The sequence below is a fragment of the Branchiostoma lanceolatum genome, chromosome 14 (assembly GCF_035083965.1).
Source record: "Branchiostoma lanceolatum isolate klBraLanc5 chromosome 14, klBraLanc5.hap2, whole genome shotgun sequence".
In the NCBI taxonomy this organism is placed as follows: Eukaryota; Metazoa; Chordata; class Leptocardii; order Amphioxiformes; family Branchiostomatidae; genus Branchiostoma; species Branchiostoma lanceolatum.
Genome location: NC_089735.1, coordinates 17,240,938 through 17,251,729, shown reverse-complemented (window position 1 = coordinate 17,251,729; position 10,792 = coordinate 17,240,938). Strand labels below are relative to the sequence as shown.

Genomic DNA, 10,792 nt, shown 5'->3' with positions numbered 1-10,792 from the left:
ATGTCGTTGAGAACATGTGCACCCGATCCCGTTCGAACTCGGAACGTCGAGTCCGGTCAGTACCTGGATGGGAGAGCACTTGGGAACGCCGGATCATTGGAAAAAGTGGCTATAAGTAAGGATCGGGTGTTCTCAACGTCATGTGGCCGTAGGCGAAAGGTGATGTTTTGGTGGCTTACTTATAGCCACTTTTTCCAATGATTGAACGAAAAAAAATCAAAAGAGAGGCCTACAGCATCCGGTGTTCCCAAGTGGTCTCCCATCCAGGTACGACGTTGCTTAACTGATTCTATTCGCAATTTGTTCCAACTGATTCTTAGTTTTGTAACGGCGGATTATGACGTACATTTGCAATCTTTAGATGTCTTCCTTCGTTATAAGAAAACTTTGTTATCGTTGTAGATTTCAGATAGAAAGGTCTGAAAATTAATATCTTTTAAACGCTGATAAATCGTTGAAATGATATGAGACGTGTTTGACACCATTTTATCTGCTTGGATATATGGAAACGTCTTTGCTTTGCCGTCGGCAGAAGGCTATATTTTTGGTCGGGATTTCTGGAGTGATGGTGTTGGCGATATTCTATTTCTATATCTATTGATGCCATGGACGGATGTTGGTGATTTTTGGACGAAGGTCAAGTTTGAAGATGGGCCTGCTAGCCGGTTTCTTTGGTACTGTAGTGGACTTTTTGTGTTTGTTTGTTTATTGGTTTGTTTGTTTGTTTGTTTGTGGTTTAACGCGATAGACATTGGATAGATCTTTAGTAGAAATTTAGTAGGTTGGTGGGGTAAAGTTTGATAATGCGGCTCCCAACGGATGTTGGACTTCAAAGTTTTTGGGTTCAAGTTCTGGATGTGCTATGGTCGTGATTTTTAAGTAGTGGATAGCTTTTGAGACAGGAACAATTAAAAATTGCAACAAGACAATACATAGTGGAGCGCCAGGCAGCCAAGGTGATGTTGCGGACCACTTAACATTTGTTATTTGTAGCGCCCAACTTTTACTACGTTTTACTTCGTGTTCTGAAATGTTTCATGTATGGGTCAAGACTAGCATGATAGTATGGTATGTGTCCCACATGTGCCAATCATGTTCAAAACTGCGTACAACCTGTGATAGTGATTGGCAGCAGTACTGTAGCTGATCATGCTATATACTACGTAATTCACTTTAAGTTCACGGTAGCAAAATTTCACGGTGTAAGAAAAAGGGACAATTTCACTGAACTTTAACTTCACGGTGGTAGCAAGTGATTTACAGAAACGATGTGTGGAGGTATCATAAATAGGTTTTTCACTGTGATGATAAGTTCACGGTCCAGAGGTGACAGTGAAAACAGTGAACTTAAAGTTACAATCAATCAATCAATCAATCAAATGGTTTATTATTCATAAAAGGGCTTTGCAGCCAAAGGCTGAATTGTGCCCTCTGTAAATATTGCACTTTGTTTTCACCATCAAGACATTACACAAATCATTTAAAATCACTTACTATGGTATTAACGTTAAAGCAATTTGAAAACATCGGCATTAAAGTTAGTCTATCTTATATCCGTTTGCTTATCAAATAGACGATTCGATCTATACTAGTCAGGAGCCGTAACATAGATGGCACCGGGCTAAGTCTAAATCTAACCGTCCGGCAGACTGACAGGGTAAGTTCATTAGAGTTCATGAGTGACCGGCCGTGTGTTTGTCCCCTGGAAGCGGGCACTAACTCTACAGTTCTCTCGGATGTTGTCATGTTGTTTGCAAACTTCACACACAGGCTAGCTCTGTAACGCTGTATGTTCGATGACGCGTACCGTAATGGTAACGTAAGTCAAGGGGTAACGCAAGTCAATTTTGACAATTACTTGGTGAAAAAAGGTTGCTGACTGAATTAACGGCATTTAAGTACTTATCTGGTTATGCCCTTCCGTGTAAAGGGCAAATTAAGGCTACTGTTTCTATTTCGAGCAGTAATAATGGTAACGTAAGCTTAATGAAAAAATGGCGAAACGCGTCAAGCTCTAACAAAGCTGTAATTCATCCGACAATAGTTCGCAGTTGCCTCTGTGGTGTCTTTGATGGTATACTACATACTATGACTGGTTAAAACACATAAGGAATTCGGGCAAATCACTCTTTTATGACAGATTCTTATTCATTCGTCTACGTAACGTAAGTCAAAAACTTGCGACAGGCATAAATGGCACCTGGGCTTGAGGTATGGTCCACCTGGACAAACTCCCCTGCTTGTTTCATGTTGACCTCACCGCGTACCGGCAGGTATAAATCATCGATAAAATTCTATTCCAAAAACGCGTTTTTCAACATGTAAATGCAGTGCCTGATGTGCTATTGGGCCTATGATGATTTGCGACATGTCTTTTTTGACGGTTACTTAAATAATGTCCTTTACGACCTAAAAATAGCCTGCGATGACGGTAAAAAGGTTACTATTCGTATTTCTTATATCTACTGGTGACATTAAACTACCAAAGTCGAAGACAATGTGCGATTTGACAATTAGCTAACGTTACATGGATATTCTTGTGCGGCAGCAATTGCACACGTTAATGGGTGTGTTGTACTTTCTCAGTGCCTTCCTTCTTGTTCACTATTTCTTGTACAGACAGCTTACTTGATACGACAGGTTTGAAGGTCTGTATGTGAATGTCATTACGCAATTCTCAGTCTTCTACAGGTGATGAGGCTAAAACGCAAACCTGCCCATATTTGCTGTAATCAACAGATGATATTAATTTACTGACGTCATTAGCCACCCCACAATGCATTTCAGCTCTCTCGGACTGGTTTAGGTCTCCGTCATCTATGTAACAGCGACTCGACGACTCAAAGACACAACGAAGCGCGAGAGTACGGAGCAAAGGGGTTTACTCAACAACCATCACGGGAACCCATGACGCGAACAACAACACGAGGCCGGGTGACCTCGTTACATCATAGGTCATAGGACCGTACCAACTATAACACTAACATAGGGTGGCGTGATCTCTTTTCCTCCTTCCTACTTTCTCTCTCTCTTAGTGTCTTCCTAAATTTCCTTCTTCCCTCGTTTTCAATAAACTAAAATAACTCGAGTTATGAAGATACATAATAGAATTGTAACTAAAATAACAGTAAAAGGTCCTAGTAACATGCTATTAATAGTTCTGAAATACTGTAATAATGAATCAGTGTTCTTCCATTAACAAATATCTGTTAGCATGATTCACATATTTCTTCTTCAGTTTGTAAAATGGATATTTCCAAAATGACTGGTGTTATACTTATTAAAAATAAACAAACTTCCCACCGCCTACTCCTCTACAAATAAAACAACTATGCTGACAAGAAACTTTCTGCATCTAGATTTGACTTGTTCTGTCTTCCTTTCGATAAGTAACTGGAAAATTATTGTAACTACGGTAACATAACATAATGTCGGTAATGTAACATCTTTCTCAATACAGGTAATACCATAACTCGCTACTGGTCTTGTATGTATTCCTTCTTATGTTTCTTTGTAACTAACTCAAGGTTTCTTCTGTTAATATGAACTCTGTCAAACTTCAAATCAAATCAATTTAGTACCTTTGGACATATTTATGCTGCACATGTAGAAACTGTTTTGTTCTATTTTGACTTAAGAGATAGGTGTGTGACTTGTCCTGTTGTACTTTCAGTTCGTTATGGCATAAAGTTCTGTGGGTGTTGAACAGATGGGGGTGGTTCAGGTGGGGGTCTAACTGCTGGGGTGTCAGGAGCTGGTGGAGGAGGGTCAGGTGGAACAGGAGGAAGACGGTCAGGTGGGCTCTGGCATTCTTCCTTCACCTGCGGTGTGTCGCGTGGGGTGTCAGCTTCTGCTGAAGGTGATACTAACTTGGGATGTCTCTTCTCCCGTGGGGTGTCAGCTTCTGCTGCTGAAGTCAGGTGTTCTTCTTTCACGTGTGAAGTGTCAGCGTCTGCTGCTGAAGTCAGGTATTCTTCTTTCACGTGTGAAGTATCAGCGTCTGCTGCTGAAGTCAGGTGTTTTTCTTTCACGTGTGAAGTGTCAGCCTCTGCTGGTGAAGTCAGGTGTTCTTCTTTCACGTGTGAAGTATCAGCCTCTGCTGCTGAAGTCAGGTGTTTTTCTTTCACGTGTGAAGTATCAGCGTCTGCTGGTGAAGTCAGGTGTTCTTCTTTCACGTGTGAAGTATCAGCCTCTGCTGCTGAAGTCAGGTATTTTTCTTTCACGTGTGAAGTATTAGCCTCTGCTGGTGAAGTCAGGTGTTCTTCTTTCACGTGTGAAGTATCAGCCTCTGCTGCTGAAGTCAGGTGTTTTTCTTTCACGTGTGAAGTATTAGCCTCTGCTGGTGAAGTCAGGTGTTCTTCTTTCACGTGTGACGTATCAGCTTCTGCTGGTGATGACAGGGTCCCTTCTTTCACGTGTGAAGTATCAGCCTCTGCTGGTGAAGTCAGGTGTTTTTCTTTCACGTGTGAAGTATCAGCATCTGCTGGTGAAGTCAGGTGTTCTTCTTTCACGTGTGACTTATCAGCGTCTGCTGCTGAAGTCAGGTGTTCTTCTTTCACGTGTGAAGTATTAGCCTCTGCTGGTGAAGTCAGGTGTTCTTCTTTCACGTGTGAAGTATCAGCCTCTGCTGGTGAAGTCAGGTGTTCTTCTTTCACGTGTGTAGTATCAGCATCTGCTTGTGAAGTCAGGTGTTCTTCTTTCACGTGTGAAGTATCAGCTTCTGCTGGTAATGACAGGGTCCCTTCTTTCACTTGTGGTGTGTCAGCTTCTGCTGGTGATGGCAGCTGCTCTTCCTTCACATGTGTAGTATCAGCGTCTGCTGGTGGTGACAGGTGTTCTTCTCTCACCTGTGGTGTCTCAGCTTCTGCTGGTAATGACAGGTGTTGTTCTTTCACGCATGATGTATCAGCTTCTGCTGGTGAAGTCAGGTTCCCTTCTTTCACTTGTGTGTCAGCTTCTGCTGTTGATGGCAGGTGATCTGCTCTCACCTGTGGTGTCTCAGCTTCTGCTGGTAATGGCAGGTGCTCCTCTGTCACGTGTGGTGTATCAGCTTCTGCTGATGATGACAGGTGCTCTTTCGTCACGTGTCGTGTATCAGCTTCTGCTGGTGGTGACAGCTGTTCTTCCATCACGTGTGGAGCATCAGCTTCTGCTGGTAATGACAGGTGCTCCTTTGTCACGTGTGGTGTGTCAGCTTCTGCTGATGATGACAGGTGCTCTTTCGTCACATGTGGTGTATCAGCTTCTGCTGGTGGTGACAGCTGTTCTTCCATCACGTGTGGAGCATCAGCTTCTGCTGGTAGTGACAGGTGCTCCTCTGTCACGTGAGGTGTATCAGCTTCTGCTGATGATGACAGGTGCTTTTCCTTCACCAGTGGTATGTCAGCCTCTGCAGAAGGGGACAGGTGTTTTTCCTGCACTTGTGGTGTGTCAGCCTTTTCTGATGCTGACAGGTGGTCTTCTTTCACCTGTGGGGTGTCAGTTTCTGCTACTGATGACAGGAGCTTTTCTTTCAACGGTAGTGTGTCAGCGTCTGCTGATAGTGACAGGTGTTCTTCCTGCATCTGGGGTGTGTCAGCCTTTTCTGGTGGCGACAGGTGGTCTTCTTTCACCTGTGGGGTATCAGCTTCTGCTACTGATGACAGGTGCTCTTCCTTCACCGGTAGTGTGTCCGCGTCTGCTGATGGTGACAGGTGTTCTTCCTGCACCTGTGGGGTATCAGCTTCTGCTACTGATGACAGGTGCTTTTCCTTCACCGGTAGTGTGTCCGCGTCTGCTGATGGTGACGGGTATTCTTCCTGCACCTGTGGGGTATCAGCTTCTGCTACTGGTGACAGGTGCTTTTCCTTCACCGGTAGTGTGTTAGCATCTGCTGATGGTGACAGGTGTTCTTCCTGCACCTGTGGGATAACAGCTTCTGCTACTGATGACAGGTGCTTTTCCTTCACCAGTAGTGTGTCAGCGTCTGCTGATGGTGACAGGTGTTCTTCCTGCACCTGTGGGGTATCAGCTTCTGCTATTGATGACAGGTGCTTTTCCTTCACCGGTAGTGTGTCAGCGTCTGCTGATGACAGGTGCTCTAGGGTGTGGACCAGTGACCTTGTGTTTGTTTGTTGTTCAGTCACAGCAGGGATGGTCACAACATGAACTACATGAGTGGTATGTGGCAGGTGCATGACCTTGGGCACTTGAACTTGTACACTGGAACTGTTAGCTGCCCTTCTAGAGCGTGCTAGGTTGTGTTGCGTACGATTTTTGCTGTACGAAATGCTATGTATACGTGGCTGGGCTTGTATGGTAGATGTAGAATAATCAAAGATGGATCCATCAGGGAGGTGAATATAATGTTTACTGAAGTTTATCATTAAACCGTTGGACTCAAGGAAGGGGCTTCCGGCTATAATCGGATCGACGAGGTCTTCCACTACGATCGCATCAAACTGAAGGGCTACTTTCTTCTTGTAGAACGTGGTACAGCACTCACCTACGGCAGAAAGTCGCCGCCCATCTGCTTGGATTGGAGTAAGATCTGTGTTGTTGGGAGTAATGCACAACCCCAAGCGCCGCGCTTCATCGGCACGAATCATGCTCGACTCTGCCCCCGAATCCAGGAGTATCTTGACCGCCGCTCCCTTGTGGAAGGCTTCAAGGTTCGGTGAAGCACTTGCTTTCACTCCGCGTCCGGATTCTTGCTGGGGAGGGGCGCCCACGTGGCGCGCAAAACTCCTCTCTTTGTCCTCGTCGGGCAAGTACGGACACGCACTGAGGAAGTGATCGAAAACTTGCCGTCCCGCTTGTTCACAAATCGGGCAGATCTTCTTATCCCTTTTAGGTTCTTGGTTCTTCGGGCGTCGGGGGAGATCTTGGGTTCTCCAGCGCCTGTCAGGATCTTGTTGAGGGCTGGGGTTTTGGTTGAAGTTGTTGTTGTTGGAACGCCAGGTCCCGGATGTTGTTTTCCTTCCCCGCCATTGCTCCTTCATCGCTGAGGGTTGCATTCTTCGGACGTCTTTCAACGCGTTTTTTTTCACAGGGTTGCGCGGTATCCAAACTTGTTACTGCTCTGTGGGCTCTGGATCCCACCGCGTGCCACCACGTCATCTATGTAACAGCGACTCGACGACTCAAAGACACAACGAAGCGCGAGAGTACGGAGCAAAGGGGTTTACTCAACAACCATCACGGGAACCCATGACGCGAACAACAACACGAGGCCGGGTGACCTCGTTACATCATAGGTCATAGGACCGTACCAACTATAACACTAACATAGGGTGGCGCTCGGACCGGAATTTTTTTCGATTTCGTATGTAGGCCGACACCCTCAGGTCGACCGGCTACAATTCCGCCGAGAAAAGTAGGACGGAAAATGTAATCACATGGTCGAAAAGCGGTTTTCTGCTGTTTTCCGATGTATCTATCGGTATTGTCCGTTGTCCCTTTATTTTGGGTAGAAACCATAGTAAAATGTAAATTTGGCACCCGAAAATTATCATTTTTTTACACTTTTAAGATCGAACTTGCTCGGAAAAAACGAGTTTTCCTGGGGTCACGGCATATATGCTGAGAAAGCTTAGTAAATGGTGTCTCTGAAAAATGAAAAAAATAAAAAAGTCATGTGATAACTTTTTCGCAATCTCCGATGACGCAAATTCGGTGAAAATGCATTAAAAACGATGCTATTTGGGTCATCAGGCGAGAAAACCGCATCACCGTTGCCGCGGATTAATACAAAAAAGGCTTCGATAGCACACCAACTGCACCGCGCCCAAAAATACTACAACTCACGGGCTTTTCAGAAGATTCAAAATATTCATGCACAGCTAAAACCATCACCAAGCAATCTCGGGCAGAAATCAGGGTGGCGACTACGCACTTCCGGCAGATTACCGGGTCATGACCCAACCACAATTGAACTCCGACCCGTAACCTTTAGAGTTTACTCAACATTTTCACGGTAAGTAAAAAAGTCATCGGTATAGCAAGGAGGTTCTATATAAAACCTCCTTGGGTATAGTAAGAGATTCTTCTTTAAATTAGGGTATTCACGTTCAACATGCTAAAGATTTTGCTATACTAGCTTAGTACTGGGAGAGCTTACTGCAGGTTGAGAAATTATGAACGTTGTCTTCAGAGTGTTGCATGGGGGGGGGGGGGGGGCGTCGCATGGAAGGGGAGGGGAAGGAGACTATTATCTTTACCTTGAATCTTTACCTTGAACCACAGCCAGTCGATACCCTCACGGGTAATAAGGCTGTCCTAGTTGTGGCGGTAGTAGCATCAGTATGTGAATTGGTACTCGTATAGGTCTGGATGCCGTCCCCATTCCTGCCCCAGTCTTGTCTTGAACTCTTTCACTGTCTTGCTGTTGACCGTGGTCTGTGAGAGTTTGTTCCAAGCAGGGGTAACTCGTGTGGGAAAGAAGTGTGCCCTCGGGCCTGTAGCTTTCTGAATTTGATACTTGAACTGGTGTCCCCGTGTGTTTGTTGCCAAGCTTGGTGTAAACATGGCTCTCCCACATAAGTTGCAGTGGTTGTTCACTCTGACTTTGTCAAACCCATGTGTGATCTTGAACAGCTGGATTATATCGGCTCTCTGTCTTCTGTAGTGTAGCGTGGGAAGGTCCAGTTCTCTCAGCCTTTCAGAATATGGTAGGTTGGCTAAACTCTTCACTCTATTATATTTGAGGTAACGGGACCGGTCCTACTACTCTCACCTCTCAAATAAACGTACCGGTACGTTTATTTTTTTTCGCCTATAGTTCCACCCGTTACTTTCTTATTCTAGACGGTACGTTTATTATTTTTTTTTAAATTGAGGCTTTGCAAACCAGGAATCCCTCTAAAATCGTAAGTTAAGTTTTTTCTGCCCATATTTCCCCGGTATTTTTGCTCGTAATTCGCTATTTTTCGGCCTACCGGCGTTGATTTTCTCGCTGCTTTGACGGCCTTGTGAAAAGTATCCTGGCGGCACTCGTAACATATCGGTCGATATCGCTATGACGCTACAAAGTAAACCGGAAAATAAGACGCGACATTGACATTTTAAAATACAATTTTCATATAAATAACTTTGATAGTCTCTGTTTACATCGTAAACCAAAGCACGCTGATCAAAAACGTGTGGAGCAGAGTGCACGCCTGCACGGGGAATAATAATTTCCTGACCACTATATCCGTAGTATCGGCAGCGCGGCGGAAGAATTATTTGTTCGCAGAAGACATGTAACACGTTTAAACAACAATCATAACTTAACTTCCATTGTGATATGTGTTTTGAGGCCACAAAATCTCTAAAAATATGTCCGATATGATTCGGTAAACAACAGCGCGAAATCGCGAAACATGGCCGCCACTCCCAGGCATGGCGACAGTAAAACTAGCAGCATATTGCGTAGTGCGGATACCGATCTTTAAAATGATACCGTAAACGCATGGAAATATTATATTTTTGGGGCAACGATGGACACACAAGGCCATATTTATTTTCAGAGGGTTTATTTTTATAAATAATCGTAAGATTTTCCCAATTTAGGCGGTTCATCGCGGGTTTCTACTGTCAACACGTAATGGGTAACTTCTTAGTATGTGCGGTCTGTGACGTTGAGCTACTTTTACAGTCGATCTCTGTTCAATATTGTGGGATTTACCGCGGGAACTCGAAATCCGAGCGTCTCACTTTGTTTTCGACGCTATGGAGCAAAAGTTTATAGACATATTTCTTTTGTGGAAGGACTGTGTTCATATTTGTGTTTTTTTGTGGTTGATGTGTTTAGAAAATATGATCAGATACATTTAACTTAGGTACTCTGATGATTTTTGTTATATATCACTGATTGTCAGTCATAATAAGATGATATAACAATTTTCTTTGATCACTTGCTTCAAGTTCCAAGTAGAAAAAGCATGTATCATGTACATTTTCACTTGTTACTCCGGGAAGGAGGATGACCTCCTTCTGGGAGTATTGGGAATGCATTTGTTTGCGCGTTCGCAGCTATTACTCACGATCCCGTTGTCGCATTGGTGTGTAACTTGGCATATCGTTTGCCTGGTTCGGCATGGGGATGCACAATAGCTTTGTTACACCATAACTACTTTAAACGTCAATCCAATATCGTAATTGCACCCCTATAATTAATGCTATGTCCCACTGCCCTGCCATAGGGACCATGTTATAATCCGTTATGCATGACTGGAATACTTCAGGCAGATACGGGGTATAAATCTTCCTTACTTGCTGTGATCGTATAGTCACTGTTACATTGAAAAATAGACAACGTGCATCACCACACGCAACCTAGGAAACGATATACCAAGTTACATACCAATGCGGCAACGGGACTTGTGAGTTTTAGCTGCGAACATGTACAGAGTGAGCTCCAGTCTGTGTATTAAGTATGCCGTGTCCCTCGCAACTCGCATACAGTATGTGCGCACGGGACGGACGATGTATTTTTACGCACAGTGTGAAAATGGCAAATCTCTGGACCTTCAAACTTACCACACTTGTAGTTTATAATACGGAGGCTGTGACAATGTAAAAAGTTTACACAGGGGATGAAAGATTGTTGAGAAATATCTCTCAGAAAAGTGCGCGCGCCAGTGTCACTTCCGGGTGGTTAGATCTGGTGACCTTTGACCTTCGTGAAATGTTACGATAATATAGAGTCCATTCCAAGTCACCGCGAGGGTTGTTATTGTCATAATTTAGAACTATTTTCAAGTTATTGTTATTATTTGTGTAAGAGATTTGATACTTTTGAAATATTTTTAATGTGATTTCAACTTTCTAA

The 10,792-nt window shown here is 44.1% G+C and overlaps 1 protein-coding gene across 9 annotated transcripts in view; it reads left to right on the top strand.

Moving 5' to 3' along the window:
- Positions 1 to 2,765: 2,765 nt before the first annotated feature.
- Positions 2,766 to 10,792, top strand: part of LOC136448193 (sodium/hydrogen exchanger 9B2-like) — a 63,301-nt gene continuing 55,274 nt past the window's right edge. For 3 of the 9 annotated variants that reach the window (XM_066447401.1, XM_066447403.1, XM_066447402.1), the window contains exon 1: positions 7,744 to 7,954. The gene's annotated coding sequence lies outside the window, so the exon portion shown is untranslated. Of the gene's footprint in view, positions 2,807 to 7,524; positions 7,955 to 10,792 lie in introns of those variants that run through there. The other 6 variants (XM_066447400.1, XM_066447405.1, XM_066447398.1 and 3 more) reach the window with 5 other exon arrangements.